The following is a 22476-nucleotide window of genomic DNA, read 5'->3' on the forward strand; positions in this document are numbered from 1 at the left end:
ACTCGGTGGAAATTCTGCTGGACTCTGGGCGTGAACTGCCGTCCTTCTGATTACTGGGTCCGAACGGTAGCTACTGGACGAACCTACTAACGTTGAACTGGTACATTTATGTGATCTACTTATATAAACCATAGGTATATCCAAACTTAGAAAATCCTACCTTGGCCCAAGTCTGGGTTGCCATTGGACGGCCAAGGCTAGGTTACCCAGTCTTGGCCCAAGCCCGGGTAATCATTGTAACGGCCAAGGCTAGGTTACCCAGTCCTGGCCCGAGCCTGGGCCAATATAGGTGTGCCAAAGCTAGGTTCCCGAGTGTTGGGCCAAGTAGGGGCCCGTTGTTCAACTCTGGCAGCTCCTGTATGGGCATATATACATATTAGGGTGTCCGTTATTTTCCAAATTAGGTTTTTTTACTTGGCCATGATATAAATTATTTCTTTCTGATCCAAAAATAATAAAAAAAAGAGCCATCCGGCCTTACCCGGAATGGAAAGGTAGATTTCTCATTTAGATACAAAAATTTGGTGAACTTAATAAAAAATAAAGTACTGAATTAAAAATACGTTACGGTAGTGTAAGCAATTTTATATGTTATTTCTAATAATTTCAAAATGATATGGCATAACCTAAAATTATTTAATAAATAATAAAAAACGATGATTATTATATCAAATAAGATACTTATTTAAAACTACAACATGAATTTCAAGGAACTGAGGTATGCCATATCATTTCGAAGTTATTAGAGGGGTAAGCTGCAAAAATAAGCTTTTTTTATTTTTTGTGAAATTTTTGATATCATCAAATTGTCAGAAAAGTTGTTTTGAAAAATCAAGTATTACAGTGAAAATCAAAGCTAATCGTTCAAATTTTGAGATACTTTTTACAGAATTGAGTTATCATTTTCGGTTCAAAAGTTATTTCAGGATAAAGCCAGAAAATTCATTTTTATGAAAATCAGAAAAAATTTCAAACACCCACAACTTCCAAACTAATTGACCGATTGGGCTCATCTTCGAACTTGATCAAGGTAATCATCCAATAAATAAGTGTATAAAATTTCATTAAGATCCGTTAAGAATTGCGGGCGCTACCGTGATGATAAGGCGCGTTACAATATATATATGTCGGAGATAAAATAATACTTGGGTTTTTCCTGAGACTTGGGAAAGTCCCAACTATATTGAGTTCGTTTTTAGACAATAAAAACTTAGTAAAAATATTTTACAATTTAATCCGCTTAAGATTTTGTTGATTTTCATATTTACGTTTATGACGGTAGACTTAAGTCGAAGGAGCCCGTCTGGGCATCCAACGTAGACACGATCGAGAGATTGCAATATTTTCGGTATAATGAGTTTTTAAACATATGGAAGTAATTGTACGAGTTTGTAAAATTACCTGAGATATAGTTTTGGTCGATTCAGGGACTCAAGAATATTGGGTACAGAGAGTTAGTTCTAATTGAGCAAAAGAACGGACGACATTGCTATCCGACCGATCGTGTATTCGTTTCGATTTTAACTTTACCGCCGCGCACATTTTACAACAGTAACTAGAGTATTGTCAATAGTTGTTATTCTCTAGTAGACTAATCGCTTGTAATAATTTGTGTATTTAATATTGTGTATTATTTGATATTTTTGTAATCTTTAATATTCTCTTGGATATTTTGATATTGTGTAGCTGTCAAATACTGATATTATTGCTTGTAATCTTATTGTTCAGTGTGTACGATATTTGTGAGTAGTAATTACCTGTGTGCATTCGTTAATTTGTTTAATAAATAAGATGAGTGGCAAAGATAACAACGTAGAGCCGAGTCTCATTAATACCTTCACTGTTAATTCGACATATAGATATATTAGGGTGATCCAAAAAATAACAAATTTTTTTTTTTTTCTTCCAAACAGGTTCAAAAGTTTCATTTAGATAAAAAAAGACGCTTGTGAAAGTTAGAGCTCTTAATATTAACATTACGAGGTTCCTCATCGCACTTTTCTATTTTCCATAAGAATAACATGGGAAAAATTTTTTTTACGTCTTCTGATTTTTATAAGTAGCTAACGATGCGTCATAGGAAGAATTGGCAGGCATATTTTTGTAGGGAATTGAATGCTCTACAAAAAAAGATTCTTATCATTTTTTGAGGAATCTATTTGTTCAAAAGTTATTTGAGGTTGAAGTCGAATTCATATTAAATTTTGAGATTTTCTACTTTTCCGGCGGAACTATCAGACTTATTACAAAATATCATCTGACCTTTTTTGTAGACAATTTTATTCTCTAAAAGTTATTTTGAATAAAGTTTTTTCGAATTCCGCATTGTTTTCTAGTTATTATTATTTTAATGTCAAGCTCTTAAAATCGATCAGAAGACTATTTTTTTATGAGCGTGACATTAAAATAAAAATAACTAGAAAACAATGCGGAATTCGAAAAAACTTCATTCGAAATAACTTTTAGGGAATAAAATTGTCTACAAAAAAGGTCTGATGATATTTTGTAATAAGTCTGATAGTTCCGCCAGAAAAGTAGAAAATCTCAAAATTTAATATGAATTCGACTTCAACCTCAAATAACCTTTGAACAAATAGATTCCTCAAAAAATGATAAGAATCTTTTTTTGTAGAGCATTCAATTCCCTACAAAAACATGCCTGCCAATTCTTCCTATGACGCATCGTTAGCTACTTATAAAAATCAGAAGACGTAAAAAAAATTTTTCCCATGTTATTCTTATGGAAAATAGAAAAGTGCGATGAGGAACCTCGTAATGTTAATATTAAGAGCTCTAACTTTCACAGGCGTCTTTTTTTATCTAAATGAAACTTTTGAACCTGTTTGGAAGAAAAAAAAAAAGATTTGTTATTTTTTGGATCACCCTAATATATATATATATATATATATATATATATATATATATATACATTAGGGTGCTCCGTTTGAAACGAAGATTTTTTTTTTTTCGTTCCCCATCAAAAATCTTGTTCTACATGTAAAAATAAAAATTCAGTGAAATTTTGAGCTCTTAATAACAATTTTAAGAACTGGAACAACGTCGTTGAAGTTTTCCCATGCTAAAAGCATGTAAATTTTGATTCTTTTCTTTTTATCGAATAAAACTCAGCCCCATATTCACGTATCTTATCGGTTCAAAGTTTTCTTGGAAGAGAATTGTATGCTCTCTGAAAAAGCCTGTATGTGTTTAGCAGTACCTTCAACTACAGCCCTCGTGGAAGCCTTGAAAGTCTAATTTCCTACGAAATTAGTGGTTTTTTGTTGTTAACTTGTAAACGGTTGACTTTTGGGAAAAAAAGTACATGACATTTTTTGTAGGAAATTTAGTCTTCTACAAAAAAGTTCTCATAAGTCAAATCTCTGAAATCAATATTTGAAAAGATATGTGAACTTTAACTAAGTAAAATTCGAAATTTTAGCTAAATGTCAAGATTAACGGTTTTATAATTCAAAACCATTACATAAACCATGTTTTTTTGAACATAATCCATCTGTTAGGTCCCGAGGACATCGAAAATTCGAACGAGATTCTTCAAACCTGTGTTTTAATCATTCAATATTTCAAAAGAATTACAAATGAGGTTAGTACTTAAGAACAATTTCGATGAATAATTACGGGCATTTTATATTTTATATAAATATATATTAATCGATACTTACCATAAGTTAATAACTGAATATATTGTATAGTATTGAACATTGACATTTAGCTAAAATTTCGAATTTTACTTAGTTAAAGTTCATGTATCTTTTTAAATATTGATTTTAGAGATTTGACTTATGAGAACTTTTTTGTAGAAGACTAAATTTCCTACAAAAAATGTCATGTACTTTTTTTCCCAAAAGTCAACCGTTTACAAGTTAACAACAAAAAACCACTAATTTCGTAGGAAATTAGACTTTCAAGGCTTCCACGAGGGCTGTAGTTGAAGGTACTGCTGAGCACATACAGGCTTTTTCAGAGAGCATACAATTCTCTTCCAAGAAAACTTTGAACCGATAAGATACGTGAATATGGGGCTGAGTTTTATTCGATAAAAAGAAAAGAATCAAAATTTACATGCTTTTAGCATGGGAAAACTTCAACGACGTTGTTCCAGTTCTTAAAATTGTTATTAAGAGCTCAAAATTTCACTGAATTTTTATTTTTACATGTAGAACAAGATTTTCGATGGGGAACGAAAAAAAAAAAAATCTTCGTTTCAAACGGAGCACCCTAATATACATACATACATATATAAACTTTTGAGTGGATGGTATTTTTTGACTCTACTAGATAAAATAAGATATATGGTGGCAAAATTCTTGGATAATTCGATCATGAGAACCATTGCAATAGGCCGATTTCTAAAGAAATCTACCTAAAAATACAAAAGTTTATTCTAATGCCGTTTCACCCTGCCTAAGTAATGATACATTCTTATTTTAGTACAATGATAAAAACTTCATTACTCTCTTAAAAATAAGTGTACAGCAATGACTATTATATATTTATTAGGAAATTTACCGCTCTTCAAAAAAAGTCTCTCATGTTTTTTTCGTGAATCCAACTATTTGAGAGATATTAAAGGTCAAAGTTTTATTTGCTTAAAAAAATTGGCATTTTTGGAAATTTTATTACTCTCTAACACATAGACATAAAATTAAGCACTATAAACTTTCCTGTAGAAAATTTATCGCTCTTCAAAATTGGTTTCTTACACTTTTTTTGTAAATTCAACCATTTAAGTGATATCAAAGTTCAAAAGATTTCAAAAATAATGTTTTTCGATTAAAGTTCTATAACTCTTCAGCAAATAGATATACTTAGGCTCTATAAGATTTTTGTTAGAAATTAATGCTCTATAAAAAAGGCCTCCCAGATTTCTTTGATAAACTCAACCGTTTAAGAGATATTTAAACTTGAAATAAAAGGAATTTTTTATATCATCAGAGCGAAATTTCAAGTAAGTTCGTGAAAGTTTCCTTTCAACTTAGAGCTTTAATATCTCTTAAACGGTTGAGTTTATCAAAAAAATCTAAGAGACCTTTTTTGTAGAGCGGTTACTTTGCGACAAAATTAGTTATTTTTAAGAAAGTAATAAAATTTTTCTCATTGTACTAAAATGGGTAAGTATCATTACTTGGGCAGGGTTAAACGGCATTAGAATAAATTTTTTTATTTTTTAAAATTATTTTTAGATCACAAATAAATGATTTATATCATGGCCAACTAAAAATATCTAATTTGGAAAGTAACGCCTGGGTCAAAAAACTAGATCTGTTTTAAAATAAATGATATATTCAAATATTTTTTCTTGAATCCAAGTTTATAAATCGTATTTATTTTATATAGGAATTTAATCTGTTTCTGTCCGTACTAGTCATTATCCAGGCCAATATCAGACTTATTTTCGTATGATATTTAGTCTGTTTTAAATAGGGTTTAGACTAAAAACAGACTTTTTTATTATAATTATTGGTCTGTTTTAAATTGTTTCTAAGGACAAAAACAGGACTTTTTATAAACATAAATAATAATATTAATGATAATCTAGATTTATTAATTTATTTTAATTTTCTTGATATTTGAAACGTGCTAATGCGCTTCCGTAATGCACAAGAATTTTGATGTTTTCTATTGCCAAAATATTTTCGATTTCATCCAGTAAATAAGAAAAATTTCTTGACATTTTAAGAGTTATTTTATCACTTTTATTCAATGCTATAAATATTCAGTTAAGCCAACTAAAAATTAAGCTGTCAAACTTTCATTAACTGCCGACATTTTTAAACAAAAGATACTAAATAAATAGTAAACAACACATAATCAATTCTGTAACTAAATATTTTTTTTATAAATATTGCCCATAAATAAAAATTTTGTAAGTCCATGATTTAATCTAGTTTTGTCCTTGTAAATTTTCAGAACTAAAATTTTTTAAAGTTCAAGAATTAATCTAGTTTTGTCTGCCCGTAACGCAATTGTTTTTTAAGACAACAGGTCGACAACAGCTTAAAATTTATGTAAAAGATCAAAAACAGATCAAATAGTCCAATAAGACTAAAATCAGATCAAATTTTTTGGTCCGGGTAAATCAAAAACAGATTAAAATTTTTGTAGAAGTTCAATAACAGACTAAGTAGTCCAAATACAGTCCAGTTAGACTAAAATAAGATCAAATTTTTCGACCTCGACGGACACCCTAATACATATGTTTGAGCGTGTACTTGGCGCGAGACACTACCATGTCTCCAGATACCGCTTAACGTCATTCTGCGATACCACGGAACGTAGCTCTGCAATTCCAGATAACTTTAAAAATACCAAAAATGAAATTCGATGTTTACAATATGTCGAATTTTTTTTTGCATAATATACATTATTATTAAAAATAAAAAAAATAATTTTGCAACTTGAATTAATATTCAGAAGTACATTTTTTATTTAATGAAACTATATTGCTTTTATATAAGTTCTTAGTAAAAAAAAATAAGATTGAAGCAAAGTTATTAATTTTTTAGTCAATATTACAAAATGAGCGATGACATAAACGACAACATTGATAAATCACAATATCAAGAAATTACATCTCTAAATAAATGTGTTATAATTTCAAAAGATATTGACCTTAACCTAAATAACTATTTTTCTCTGAATACAAAAGCTCTTTCCTCACTATTCAAATTATAATTTGATCGTTTTCGATTATTTGAGTATCTTATATTATGGAGAATGATAATCTACCCTTACATGAACATAAAATTTGGTTAGATAGATTTTTTTAATAATTAGTATTTTTTTTATTCCTGTAAGATCACGTTTTTGGTAGTTACACGGTTTCGACAACTGAAGTTACGTGTCATTGCAAAACCAAGTTAAGCGCTATTACGCTATTACCAATGCAATGGTATTTTTGGAACGTATATGAAAAATTATGACAACGAAAAAATTCTTTGAAAAATCCACTACAAGGACAAATGTGATAGATGGATTTCTATGAAATCTACATAAAAAAATAAAAAAATTTTAATTAGAAAAAAATTATTCGTTAATTGAAATTAAAAGAAAAACGTTTCAATTTAGTTTTTGAAAATTTATAAGATCTAGGATTACCAACAGGTCCACGTGGTACTTGCGCATTCATTGGCAGTCTTTCAATGATGACAGTTTTAAGAAAATTAAGCAACTTTATTTTTCTTTTTTCTTTCATGAGAAAAAAATAGAATAAATTTTAATATTTATGCAAGCTAATTAGAAAGACGGTAATTTTATGTTATAATTTTGTTCTCAGTCTAAATCTTTTTGGTGAATACATTAATAGACTCATAAATTACTCAAAGTATTCGGAAATTCAGTAGTAGAAATAATGAATTTTTTATTTATTTTAGCCTAAAAATTAAAATATCACTTTTACGACAATTATAATTGATACTATTTTTATAGAAAATTCAATCACAATCAAAATTATATTCATATGATATAATCATATTTTGAATAGTTTACTCAGTTTAAAATTTAATTACAAAAAGCAAATGATTTCCAAACAAATAATTTTTAATTATCGTGATTGAATTAATATCGCAGTAAAAATATACTCTATGTAATAGAATTATGGAAATTGATTCCGCAAAAATATTGAGTTATAATTTATAAAATGAACTTTACCTCTAAGCCACGAAAAAAAGTTGTTTGATTGTTAAAAAAACAAAAAAATATGTCTTATAACAAAATTTATTTATTAAATTTCTCAGTGAACTGCCCGAGATCACTTAATATTTTCAGTTAAAAAAATTAATAAATAAATATAAACTTTTTAAGTAATTACACTTCAAAATCACTCTTGCAAATATTGAAATAATATAACAATAACAATAATCTTTAACGAACTTCAGAACCACTGAATACTTTAGTAAAACCTAAAAACAATAAAAAAAAACGTTAGCACTACGTCACAATTTAGATTTTTCTCTTATTTTAATCAATTACAATATCAACAGGTATCGTTTAAAAGATCTTATATTAATAACACTGGCATACTCCCAAACACACATAACACAGATTTTTTTGTTGTTGTTATTAACGAATATTTCACCTCTGTACAATTAAGATTAGACAAATAAAAAAAATTTACGAGTAAAAAACAAAATAAACTTACCTTTAACTAAACCGACGGCTTACACACTTAACGAAATAATTGCGCGTAAATTTTTGTATGCTTTCACAATCTAGATATGATTATTTATATATTGTTATATATATTTTTGAAACGAAAAATATTCAAAAATATGAAGAACAACACTACGCGGTTCAACTCGTCGAGGTGTCGCGTCGCGACTGTATCACCATTGCAACCCTCTTGTGCTTTTACCCTCTCGTTAACTCACGTCTGATAACGGCTCTACTCCCCTCTACTCGACTCCCATCTACTCTGCGTATAAGCCTGACTCCAAAGTTTCTCCCACTATTGTTCCGCGAGTATCCCTACTTTATCCACAATACTAAATAACTTATCCCTTATTTTTTATTTACGATTATTCTCTATCAATTTTTGTGTCTAGTTATAGATTTTTTTTTCATTAGTGAACTCTTTGTGATTGAAATAAAGTAGGAAAAAATTAATTTTTCTATAAAGTTCTTAAATGTCGTTCAAAAAATTTATAAAATTTATGAATTTATTATTGAGAATAATTATTAAGATATTTTATTGATTAGTTCGTATATAGAGTAGGGCAAAACGAAACCGCTGCATGGAGAGGAATTTATGGTAACGATTGCAATCTTTCATGGGAATGGTGGTCATATTAAATGGCAACAGGTTTCTTAAAAGTACTGACTATAGGAACAACACCCATTCGAATTATGATAATCATTCTTATCTGTATGAGCGACGTTCTTATATGATATTGAAATAGTTCCTTTGGAATTATTGTAATCATTCCTATGTCATTATAGCGATTGTTCTTGTTACAACATAGTAATACTTCCCATATTATAATCATTATTTTTACGACATTATCTGAACTATTTTCATGTTATATGGTGAATATTGCCAATATTACGTTAATGACTGCCATACTATTATAGTAATGATTACCATGTTACGAAGTAAATAGTCCTAAAATTATAGTAATTATTACTATAATGAGAGGAATTCCCAAATGTTACGGTTATCATTACCATAGTATTACGGTGATCGTCTCGATACTATTATGGTAATTTTTTCTGTGGCATCATGAGAACTTATCCCAATAACCGTACCCGTCAAATTTCGTGGTCGAAAGCCAGATACTTACAATAATGTCTCAATTAAGACACTTGAACTCAGCAGTTCTAAGAGCGCCACGGAGAGTAAGACTGCACCACCTCTCAGTATCGTGTGCAAGGCAGCTAAATAGAGAGAAAAGGTCTTAAGGATGAGTTTGAATTTTCTTGTCACTACTGAACCACTAAAATGCAGAGTTTAGGGCTACTGATATTTAAAATTAATCATTCAAATATTCAATGATCAAAATAGAACTTAGATTTATTTGAATGAAGAAATGAATCAACAGATTTGGTAAATTAAACGTTTAAATTCGACTTTAACAATTTATCAGAATCCTCTTCCCATACGAAGACGCTGTTTATGAAAAAAATGCCGTAGGTTGGCCGATGTCTGACTGCCATCGCTCGGCCGAACATTCGTAATTAGTTATGGCCCAAACCTAGTTAATTACCAGCAGCCGTTTGATTTTGTATCAAGATAGCGTAGTCAAATCGAAGTGAGTTTTTATTAAAATTTTTGATTGTATATGTTATGGCGTTGCTGGTTTCATATCATAATATGACTTATTCTACACTTATCCAAAAAATTAAAGGAACAAGAAAATTTTATAAATTTTTTAGTGATTTTTGGAAGGCTGTATTTTCGTAAAAAATGAATGTATCGAAAAAATTAAAAAAGCAAATTGAAGCTTGAAATCTCTAGTTTAAAGATCATCCAGCAAAATATTTTTTTGAGCCACGGTTTTTGCGGAATCATAAGAAAAAGGTTGAGACAAAATTTTTCTAAATTTTTTGGTTTTGTTTTTTAGGTCTACGTGGCCGGGAAAAATTTTTTCAAAAAAACAAATTCATGGCTCGGTTAGGAAATTTATTCAGCTACAATTTGCTTTTTTTTTGTTTCTCTATACGACGATTTGCTGCTGAGATATCAGCCTTCAAATGAAAAAGGATCCTTTTGTCTTTGATTATTGATATCTCAGCAAGTAATGGTCACACAGTCATTTAAAGGGCAGCTTAATAAACTTGAATAAATTCCCTACAAGCTGCATTTTCGGTTTTTTCAAAAAAAATTTTTTTTTATCCTTGATATCCATTTGAAAAACCCACAAAAAATGGCCATTTTCTGGTTTTTTAGTCAACTCACCGCTACTCTGCAAGTATTGATAAAAAAAATAATGTTGCCAGGTAATTTTACAGCTTAATGTACCCCAAAAAACCCTGGAAATTTTCAGATTGATCCATTGAACCGTTTGTCCGGACCGATTGCTCAAAGTTTTACAAAACAATTAAAGGAACAAGTTTTGTTCCTTAATTTGTGTAATCATTACCAAAATGAAAAAATTAATTTTTTTTGGATTTTCTTTCATTTTTGCGGTAGTTATTCAGTAAATGTATGGTAAAGAGGAAAAAAAAAAATTTTTTTCCGAAAAACGAAAAAAAAATAACCCCTCGAATAAAACGTAAAAAAAAAAAAAATGTAAAAAAATTCTTGTTTGGTTTCGTTTTTTGGAAATTTTTTTTTTTTCCTCTTTACCTTACATTTACTGAATAACTAACGCAAAAATGAAAGAAAATCCAAAAAAAATTAATTTTTTCATTTTGGTAACGATACAGAGTAGCGGTGAGTTGACTAAAAAACCAGAAAATGGCCATTTTTTGTGGGTTTTTCAAATGGATATCAAGGATGAAAAAAAATTTTTTTTTGAAAAAACCGAAAATGCAGCTTGTAGGGAATTTATTCAAGTGTATTAAGCTGCCCTTTAAATGACTGTGTGACCATTACTTGCTGAGATATCAATAATCAAAAACAAACGGATCCTTTTTCATTTAAAGGCTGATATCTCAGCAGCAAATCGTCGTATAGAGAAACAAAAAAAAAGCAAATTGTAGCTGAATAAATTTCCTAACCGAGCCATGAATTCGTTTTTTTGAAAAAATTTTTCCCGGCCCCGTAGACCTAAAAAACAAAACCAAAAAATTGAGAAAAATTTTGTCTCGACCTTTTTCTTATGATTCTGCAAAAACCGTGGCTCAAAAAAATATTTTGCTGGATGATCTTTAAACTAGAGATTTCAAGCTTCAATTTGCTTTTTTAATTTTTTCGATACATTCATTTTTCACGAAAATACAGCCTTCTAAAAATCACTAATTAATTTATAAAATTTTCTTGTTCCTTTAATTTTTTGGATAAGTGTAGTAAAAGAAACGTCAGTCATACGACGCTGTCAATGGCTGGCCAATGAATGGCTGACTTATGATTAGCCGATTATCGGTTCGCAACGTTGGGCCATTGTTTGTGAATCAGTGGTCAATGATTGATTCTTGTTAAATGAAAAAATCTACTAATCACTTATGCAAATAACTTATTATTATAGTTTTCTTTAGTTAATACTTATTCATTCCTGATTTAAACTAAGTTTTAAATAATGAATATTTTAATTTTCCGGTTAAAGTTATTTACAACGAACAATGAAAATACTTTTTAGTTCATTATTATTTACAATCAAAACCGCAATTTTATAACTTTAGTTATAAAAATAATTTGATTTAAAAATAAGTCATAAATTTTTATAACAAATGTCATTTTTAAAAAGGCCATTCGGCAGCCGAAATGGAAGGTAGAGTTTCCAATTAATCTATATAAAAAGTATCATACATACATATCTTGTGATACATGTTAGTGTATAGTCATGATATGAAATTAGGCTCGTTTTCTAAGAGTGAGAGTAAAAAAAGACAACGACTATTTTCGATAGAGAACTTCAGATAGTTGATTTGACAAAACATTATATAGGTAATGTACTAAACTAACCTTCACGTAAGCAAAGTATAGAAATTTTAATTAGTATGAGATCATAATTGTAATTACTATTACGATGGCAAGATCAGTTATAATTATAGGACGTAAAGGTACGATTGAAACAGCATAAATAATAAAAAAAATACTTTTAAAATATAAAATAGCAGTGAAATTTACAGGTTATTTTGTTCACACTATAATACAACTGACAAAATTGTATTATAATGGGAAATGCATAAGTTATGTGAAATGAAAACAATATTTTCAACAATTTTTGATTCCATTAAAATTTTTAAGGCTATTAAATTATTGGAAGAAATGGTCAAAACATTAAGTTTAAGGTCTTTAATTAAAGCTTATTAGACAAGCTTTCAAATACTTTTTACTGGAATTGTCTATCAGTTTTAGTTTTAATGTTATATGAACTTCAACAGCGAATAAAGACTGATTTTTTCGAAAACTCGTGGAAATTTCAAACAGCCATAACTTCACAACTATTCGAACGATTCAGCCCATCTTTGAACTTGATCAAGATAATCGCCTATAGAATAAGTGTGGAAAATTTCATTAAGATCCGATAAAAACTGTAGGTGCTATCGTAATGACAAGACCAGTTATAATCATACGTCGTAGAGGTACATTTGATACATCATAAGTAATAAAAGAAATACTTTTAAAATATAAAATAGCAGTGAAATTTACAGGTTATTTTGTGCACAATAAAATACAACTGACGAAATTTGATTATAATGGAAAATGCATAAGTTATGTGAAATGAAAACAATATTTTCAACATTTTTTGATTCTATTAAAATTTTCAAGGCTATCAAATTATTTGAAGAAATGGTCAAAACATCAAGTTTAAGGTCATAAATTAAAGCTTATTAGACAAGCTTTCAAATACTTTTTACGGAAATTATCTATGAGTTTTAGTTTTAAAGTTATATGAACTTGAAAGTGGATAAAATTTTTTTTTTTTTGAAAAATCGTGGGAATTTGAAACAGCCATATCTTCTAAACTAATCGAACGATTTAGCCCATCTTCGAACTTAACCGTGGTAATCGCCCATAGAATAAGTGTGAAAAATTTCATTAGGATCCGATAAGGATTCTAGGCGCAATCGTGTTCTCAAAACTTGGTTCTATTACATATATATATATATATATATATATATATATATATATATATATATATATATATATATATATATATATATATATATATATATATATATATATATATATATATATATATATATATATATATACATACATATATAAATTTTTCAACGAATGGTATTTTCGAACTCTACTCAACTAATTATGATAGGTTGTGACAAAATTCCTTGAAAAATCGACCATGAGGACAAATACAATACCTAGATTTTTAAAAACATCTACCTAATAATAGTGGTAGTACGAGATAATTCATTTGGAGTTTTGATGAATAATCAATGGAATTTAATAGGTTTTATTCTAAAAAAATTATGTAATTATAATAAAAATAGTACGAAATCATTTTTTTTTCTGAATAATCGGAAAAATTAATTAAGTTGCTCTTTATTCTAGTAACATGTGTTTGAGCAAGATTCTGGAGTATATATCTTGAGCAGGACCCCTAGCTGCTAGTGTCTTTCCCTACGGATATGTCTTTCGCACGATCGTGTATCAACAAACCTATTTTTGTATGTCTTGCTGATAGTATCGTACGCAAGAATATTAAAGATATCGTGAACACGGTGCAATGAGATAGTATGTTACATATCTGGGCCAGTAATATAAGAAAAGTCTCAGATCATATGTAATGGTTGGCGGAGGCGAAGCTGCGGCTGACAAACATGTGGTCTACCACACTACTGAGTAGTGATGTGAAGCTGACCGTCAGCTCATTTTCTGACCGTCACGCCATGGTCACAAGATCTGCTCAAGGCTTAAAATTGACCTTAATCGTTGAGCAGATTTTAAGCAAGCCATGAGGGAGTCACCTACTGTGAGTTATACTGATGCAAGAAATACATCAGACACTTTTTCTGTCCTCCGGCCGGAAAGTGGAAACTTTCGGGCCGCTGCCCTAAACGAAGTTGAAACTTTCCGGCTCCGTCGAGCAGAAAAATAGTATACGCACCTTGACCCATAAAAAAGAAAGCCTCAGACCTAGTGATGCAGAATGACGGTCATATTGAGTTTTGGTCATACGACAGAGAGGTTCTCAAACAAAGTTGTATTCAAATTTGGAATATACTAATTCTGAAAATACATTTTTTACCAGGGATACCAGAAGTGGCTGTGCGTGATCTTGTGGTGAGCACCGAACGATTCTCGCTGCTGCTGTCTAGCACCGGTGACTTTCCCCTCCTCCGTATTTATCGATTCTCCCAAGCAATTTTTTCTCCTGGTTTAAGCAACTTTTGTTTTCTCGGTTGGAGCATACAAAGAAACTTGCGTTAAAAGAATAGTACTTGTTCCGAAAAATTTTATTTTTTTTGAACAAAAAAATACAATATTGCCTGAAAAAAAATGCATTTTCCCATGCAGGAACTGCCAGAGTTGAACGACTTGGCCCAGCACTGGGAGCCGAGCTTTGGCACATCTATAGTAGCCCATGCTTGGCTCAAGATTGGGTACTCAGTCCTGGCTGTTACAATGATTACCCGGCCTTGGGCCAAGACTGGGTAACCGAGCCTTGGCCATCCAATGTCAAGCCAGACTTGGACCAAGACTGGGTAACCTAGCCTTGGCCGTCCAATGGCAACTCAGACTTGGTCCAAGGTAGGATTACCCAAGTTTGGCTATACTTATGGTTTAATAAGTAGATCATATAAACGTATCAGTTCAACATTAGAAGTTTCGTTCAGTAGCTATCGTTCGGACTTAGCAATCAGAAGGACGACAGTTCACGCTTGGAGCCCAGCAGAATTTCTACCGAGTTTTTTTTCACATCATTTACCTCCTTTAGATAGTTTAAACGTAAATGATCATAAATTCTACGCGGTTAATAATAATAAAATTTATTTTTAATTAAATTTATTCGTTTCCTCGATGCATGGGCAAGGTCTAGCAACGAAGCATGGGCCAGGTCTGGCAACCGAGCATGGCCCAGGTCTGGCCCAGTGTTATCATTCCAGAGTCGTACTAAGCTTGGGCCAAGGTTCTACATACTTGGGTCAAGCCTGGGCCCGTCGTACTTTACTCTCTGAGTTGCTCCAAAAAAAATATCCCTTATTTTAAGAAATATAAACTCTTGAAACAAGTAAAAATTTTTTGATTTAAGCATAAAAATATGTTGGCGTGGGAAAAAATTTTGATTCAAGATATAAATTTCAGTATAATTGTGTACTAGGTGCAAATAAATTTTGATTTTTCGAATCAAGCAAAGAAAACATCTTAAATCGAAAATATTTTTCGTGATTCAAAGTAACTGTTTTTTCTGTGTGGGCCATTAACAGTTGCCGATGACTGGGCGTTAATCATCATACTTCGCCTGGCAATGGGCCATCGAAGGGCTAATTTCCAAACTTTGTATCGGCTGAAGTCTCAAACATAACTACGAAATTGTTTCAGATTTATCCAATGTATTAATAAGAGTTTACATATCCTTTATTTAATGTTAATATTTGCTGGTGAGGTAATAATAATCAAATATCACACACACACACATTATAATTTCATCACACCGTAAATTTGTGATTGATTTATCGATAATCCATAACAGAGAATCTCCAAAAATTAGTGACCACATTATCGAGGTTAAGCGTTGCTCACCAAAACTTGTTGTCAAAAATATCTTTGAAACTAGCGCCAAGACTGATTTAGGTAGACAGTAGTAGTAGTTTTTATTGATGAATTTTATCATGTTGATGTCTACAAATTATTGCAAAACACTGAAGAAAAAGCTAAACAACTAAAATTCAAGTATGTCTCAGCATACAGAGGTAATATCTATGGCAAAATGGATGACGACTTGCCTAAAATCCTTCTACGCACTGAGAATGGCGTAGACACTTAAATAGCAATTATCAAATCAGCCAAATGTTACTATGAGATCAACTAATATCTTTTGCTTCAACATCAATAGTTATTCAGCCCATTCAGCCCAATTCAAAGCTATAGTAAATGATTTGAAGCCGCATGTTATTAATGTGTTTGAAACATGGCTAAACCCTAATGTACATATTTCTCTCAAGGACTATTTGATACTGCACCGTGATCGTGACCCGGTTTGTCCGTAAAGGCAAGTGGTTTCAATCGGTCGATCAAACCTTCAGAGCTCAAAGGCTTAACAACACACGATTTTAATATCTCGATTGAATCGTTGACGACTACTTTCGGTATTACCAGCGTTACCGACTCAACAAGAACTTCCTCGGACCTGATTCTCGGACGACCTATGGTGAGGTCCGCGATGACACCTTGAATTACGCGACCGAGCTGCACTGCACGTCCTGACCTCCTGCTTCGTGTGTCTCAAGGCATAAAAGGTGATCTGAATAGTTGGTGAAGGAGCCCGAACTGCTGTTTAACGCTCTGAGCAAGAGAAAGGTGGAACAGCTATTAAGCGCTTGTCCGTTTAAGGTTCTTAAGACAAAAGATTTGTATTAATGTTAAATTTTAGGTTTTATTACTCTCCACCTGAAGAGAAGAGAATCAGTCAATTATATAGTACAGAGTTTTGATCTCTTTGAGATCTCGCGATCAACTGACTGATTCTGCTGCTCTTCGACTAAGTACATTCTTCAAAATGTTAACGTTGCATCTCAGGTTTCCTATGAGAGAATCGTCGTGGCCCGGGTCTCATGCACCATCATCTGTTTAGACTATCCGCGAGCCACGGCCATTCTCTTATCGCAAGAGATTTCCGTTACATTGTTGGCGGTAAAAAGAAATAATGTCGCCAGCAAAGTAACGATTTATTGATTTATTAATGATTCTAAGAAGTTTCGAATCGTTTATTCGCCTACCGTGGCGAATAAATAATTCGAGATTTCGAAAAAAAATTTCTAAAATTTTTATTTAAATATAATTAACGCCAGAATGTAACAACTGTATTATTAAATTAAAGTAATATATTCTTAATGTTGCTGTTAATAGCCAAACGGTTTAAATTCTCGATTTTCACAAATCAGATGAATTATAAAACTGACATGCCACCAAAATTAAATTAATAAATAAAAAAATTAGAGGATGAAGGGATCGTTAAATAAAAATGCTAATGAGCAAAGTTCAATTGCAACGTTTCGCTGTATTTTCCAGCTTCATCAGGCTCTGTACCAAAAAACAAATATATGTTATAATATAAACAAAATCAATAACATGTATCGATATATCAGTCATAAACCACAAAAACTGACGCACAACATACCTCGAATCGCAGCTCAGCATTTGTTATTAATATTGAGCCTTGCATGCCAACTCATATATGTATTTTTGGTACTCATCGCGTAACTATTCTAGCTATACAAGTCCGTCATACTCATAAGTTAACCAATATACTAACATGAAATTTATACAATTATGAAAATATTTTCATAATATAATACAATGTAAGTTCAAAAAACAGTTATCCAACTTCATTCTACTAAACGCTATGAATATGAGATCCACGGCTTGCCATCATATTTTTAGTTTTTAATTATCACGACCTCTTCCGATATGTGTAGGCGATTCCAATTCTTTTTAAAAACATATTTTACCGGCCATCACTCTTTTTTTATTTTTATTTTAATTTACCCTACTAATACCTATATTAACTACACATCACCAGTAATGTGATTTAAATCATTTGGTTTTTGTTTTTTTATATTTTTCAAGTAGATTGTTGTACAGAGTACTTAAATTATTGGTGTCAGTTTTCAAATTGATGGTCTTATTTAAATAAATATGGATCATCTCACTCACATTTCTTCTACTCTGCATAGACTCTATGTCCAGAACTTCCACTCTATCAAACAGAAAATTGTCATCCTCTAATTTTATTATTTATTATTTGATATTTGGATCTTTAAAGTTTATAAAAACAAAATTAAATTATTATTAAGATCACAAATAATCATAATTGAACTGTCGCAAAAATTCAATCGATAATTTTTTTATCACTGATAATCAATGATAGGAGCGCCTAAGGTCTTCGGATATTGTTCATAACACGTGGCATAGACGAGCCTTCTTGTCTGACCTTCGGCTTCTCAGCATAAATTTTTAGATTCAGAAAGAAAGCAGCTGGGCTACTGTTATAAGCCCCCAGAACAGTGAAAAGCATTTGGCTGCTGGTAGCAGCAACTACTACAAGGTAGGTGATTTTTGGGCTGCCAGTAGTAGCTTCCAAACTTTAAATAAGATGTGCATATTTTAAATAAAATTAAGTCAGTACGTTTGTTTAGAGTTCTTAGCTCTTCAAGATCTTTTGCTCGACTACCTTAATTCTATCGCTCTTCGACTATATACATTCATCAAATTGCTTACGTTACTACTCAGATTTCTTATGAGAGAATCGTCGTGACCTGGGTCCCATGCATCATTATCTGTTTACACTATCCACAAGCCACGGCGACTCTTTTGTCACAAGAGATTTCTGGTACATTGTTGGTATTGTATAACAGGGCTATGCTGCTACTCTAGTCGTCCTTTATCAAGGGCGCCACTGGAAGTGATAACGGCCTCTCAGGGCCGGATTTTAGATCATCAGGGTCGGTGTAAATTAATTAATTGTAAGAGAGAGGAGCGGAAGGATAATTTATAATAAATTCAATTAACTTTCTATTCAACCTTAAGACGGTATGTATGTACGTACGTATGTAAATATCTGTAACTTTTGAACGGATAAGCCGATTTTGATCGTCAAGGTGGCACTCGACGCGGCTTGTCAATATCTAAAAGATGTGAAAATTGAGCTTGATCGGTAGGGCTCGTTCAGAGATATTCCAAAAATAAAATTTTTTCGAAAATGTTTTTTTTTGATAACTTGTAATGTGCTCGATGGATTGATTCCAAAATCGACTGGGCGCTGAAACTTTGTAATCCGCGTTGAATGCCACCTCAAACATCAACATCGGTTCATTCGTTCAAGAGAAAACGTTGTCGAAAGAATAAAAAAAAAATTTCATTTTTAATATTAATAAGAGGAGCTCGAAAACAGCGGGAAGTTTTCGGCCAGGCCCGCAGGGTCAACCGGTAGACCGATTTTTAACTTCCCGCTAAGAAAATCAATGATTTTCGAAAAATTCGGGAAGTTGTTTTCACCCTGATTTTCGAAAATCGAGTTTTCATCAGATGTCGACGTTTTGAGGTCCTAGGAAGCTATTCTGACTATTTTCAGAATGATGTCCGAGTGTATGTATGTATGTATGTGTTATGTGTGGATGTAAACGCTCTATAACTTTTTAAGTAATTAACCGATTTGGACGGTTAAGGTGGCAATCGAAAGAGCTTGTTAGCCATCAACTTTGCTAAAAATTTCAGATCATTTGATTAAGTAGACGTTTTGAGGTCCTATGAAGCTATTCTGACTATTTTCAGATTGATATCCGAGTGTCTGTCTGTCTGTATATATATATATATATATATATATATATATGTGTGTGTGTGTGTGTGTGTCTGTGTGTGTGTGTGTGTGTCCGTGTGTGTGTGTGTGTGTAAACACTTTGTAACTTTTTCACTAATGAATCGATTTGGATGGTTAAGGCGGCAATCGAAAGAGCTTGTTGGCTGTCAACTTTTGTGAAAATTTCAGATTATTTAATCAAGTAGACTCGAAAATATTGGCGAATTACGAAAAAAAAAACTTTTTTTTTTAGTTATTTAGTGATTCCTCAGAAACGAGTTGAACGATCAACTGTAACGGGGTGGTTTGAATACCCCGAAGCTTTTCGCCAGAAGCCTCGGGTCGGGTCGGTTGCTTTCGGAGCCATGCGCGCTGTCGCTGCTCAGTAGGGCCTGAGGCCCTCAATTCTGATCGAGGCCGGTGGATTGGGTCATTCAGAGGAGTTCACTCTACTCAACAACATCTTTTCCTTCAAACGTACAATTGTCACAGTTTTGTTAATAAAATTTATATTAATTTTTTTTGTGAGTTGACTACCAGGATGTCAAGGCGTATTATACCAACTGTAAGTTTTATACTCTTGTTTACTGATTAATAACGATTGATATTAAAAGTTCTTGTTGATGATACGTGAGTATTTTCCTCTCTTTCTGCTCTGTACGGTTCTAGGCCCTTCTGGCAACCTCTCTAGCGTTTTCAATTAACTCTCTTTATTATTACTTTTTACACATGTTCTTTATTAAATAGTATGTAACTCATTGAATATTCTTATCAATAAAATATAATTAACTATGAACACTGTATTACTGATATACGTATAAATATCCTTAATTTTATTTAGTAATAAGTAGTTGAGTAAGTACACCGCGTGCCCGGTGAGTTTTGTCCACCCCTGAGATTAAGGTAATTATACTCTTATTATTAACAATTATATATTATATTTGTTCTTAACCCTGCTCGCTGATCACTTGGCACGGGGATCAGGGAGAGGTGTTATATTTGGCGCCCAACAGAAATTCATTAAAAAAAAAAAAAAAAAAAAAAAAAATAAAAATTAGATTACTTAAAAATAGCTAGAGAATAAAGAGAGGAAAGGAAAAAAACGTGAGGGAAAACCCTAGGGATTAAAACTAGTGTTTTATCTGTAGAAAATAGCATTAAAATTATAAATAACGCGACAAATTGGCGGGAAAATTCCCCAACAGACACGTAAATTGGTCATAAGAAAATTGTACGAGTACTCATATGCATGCTAAATTAAAAACAAATTAAGAGATAAAATCGGTGATCAAAGAAAGTAAAGTGAATAATTCGGTTTGCAGTAAACTTACTGAGTACAAAAGTTTTACTCGGAGATTAAGGATTAAAATCTGAAAATAGAAATAGTATATTGGATGAGTAATGGTCGTAAATCCTCAAGAAATCTTTCAATAGAAGTCACAGAATTTAATTCCCTGCAGTACTTAACTAAAAATAAATACAAGTAATTGTTTCTAAGAAGAGAATTAGTAATAATTCGAACATTCAAAACTTAACGGACAGAATCATAAATTAACTGTCCTTGGTCAAAATTTTTGGAAAATTCTAATCTCAAAAATTTAACTATAAGTGAATAAATTATTTCTTTCTTTGTTCAACAAACTCTCTCTGGAAAAATGATAATAATAATGATAATAAGACTTAAGTTAAATTAAAAAAAAAAAAAAAAAAAAAAAAAAAAAAAAAATTTCTCTCGGAACCGAAAAATTTAACTGATAAAAACTTATAAATTAAAATTTGAGAAATACAAATAAATTATGCAGCCTCAAAATAACACAACAATGAGTACTCGTCAAACAAGACGAAATGCGGCCTCTGGTTCGGGTAGCGATGTGGTAGAGATAGTAAACCAGGGTAATAATACCCGTGTCCTTCACTCCCCCACACGCACCACCAGGCCCACTTCAACAGTAGCAAGCGATGTAGTAACGACTGCGACATCGTCCTCCAGCCAAATGTCGTCTGTTAATCCTACAAATACTACAAACTCAGTCCCTAGTACCATTTCATCAACCATAAGACACATAATAACTACGGCCGGTTCGTTAATTTCAAATATAATAAATAACACCACGACGACCAGCTCTAGAAATTTAAATAATATAACAACAACCCAAACAACAAGCTCTATAAACAACCCGATAAGTTCTGGATTACCTCAAAGAAGCCGTAGCGTGAACTTTCTAGGAATCTCTAGTGAGCAAGTTAACTCAATGCTAGACAGATCAGCAGAATTCAGACAAAACCTAGACACCTTGTCTGATTCTAGAGACAATATATTTTTACCAAGCAGTCAGCTCAATAATAATACACAGCAACCAGCTCAGGGATTACCCGGTAACGCTTTTTCTGGGCCAGCTCCAGTACCGGCTCAAACCCAGACGCTGGATGTAAATATAGTGGGACAATTATTTGAACTTTTCCAAAGATTGAGTTTAAATAATACTCAGCAAGCAGCTGCCACAGTTCCTCAAACTGTTACCCCGGGCAACAGTTTTGGTGGTGGGGAGAGACAGTCAGCTCACTTGCTGAATGCACCTACGGGTCTATACCCTAATACATCAAATTACTACGAAGCTGACCGCGTAACCTATGCTCACGAGAAGAAATGGCGAGACATACATGCTCTTTTGAAAGTCTGGACTACTAGGTACCCTCAAGGTCATATATCTGCTAATAGTTTCCTCGCATCAGCTGAAGCCACGGCTTTTCGGGAAAACTGGTCAGAGGATGACCTGTTAAAAATTATGGCATACTTGCTGATAGATAAAGCCTCAGAATGGTACAATAAAAATTACTTACGGTGGGAAAATTATAATCAATTTAAAAGAGA

The 22476-nt window shown here is 31.8% G+C and overlaps 1 protein-coding gene across 2 annotated transcripts in view; it reads right to left on the reverse strand.

Moving 5' to 3' along the window:
- LOC130672897 (lachesin) overlaps positions 1 to 8342 on the reverse strand; it is a 670825-nt gene extending 662483 nt beyond the window's left edge. For both annotated transcript variants that reach the window (XM_057477672.1, XM_057477670.1), the window contains exon 1: positions 8159 to 8342. The gene's annotated coding sequence lies outside the window, so the exon portion shown is untranslated. The remainder of the gene's footprint in view (positions 1 to 8158) is intronic.
- Positions 8343 to 22476: the final 14134 nt, after the last annotated feature.

This window comes from Microplitis mediator, chromosome 8, assembly GCF_029852145.1.
Source record: "Microplitis mediator isolate UGA2020A chromosome 8, iyMicMedi2.1, whole genome shotgun sequence".
Taxonomy (NCBI): Eukaryota; Metazoa; Arthropoda; class Insecta; order Hymenoptera; family Braconidae; genus Microplitis; species Microplitis mediator.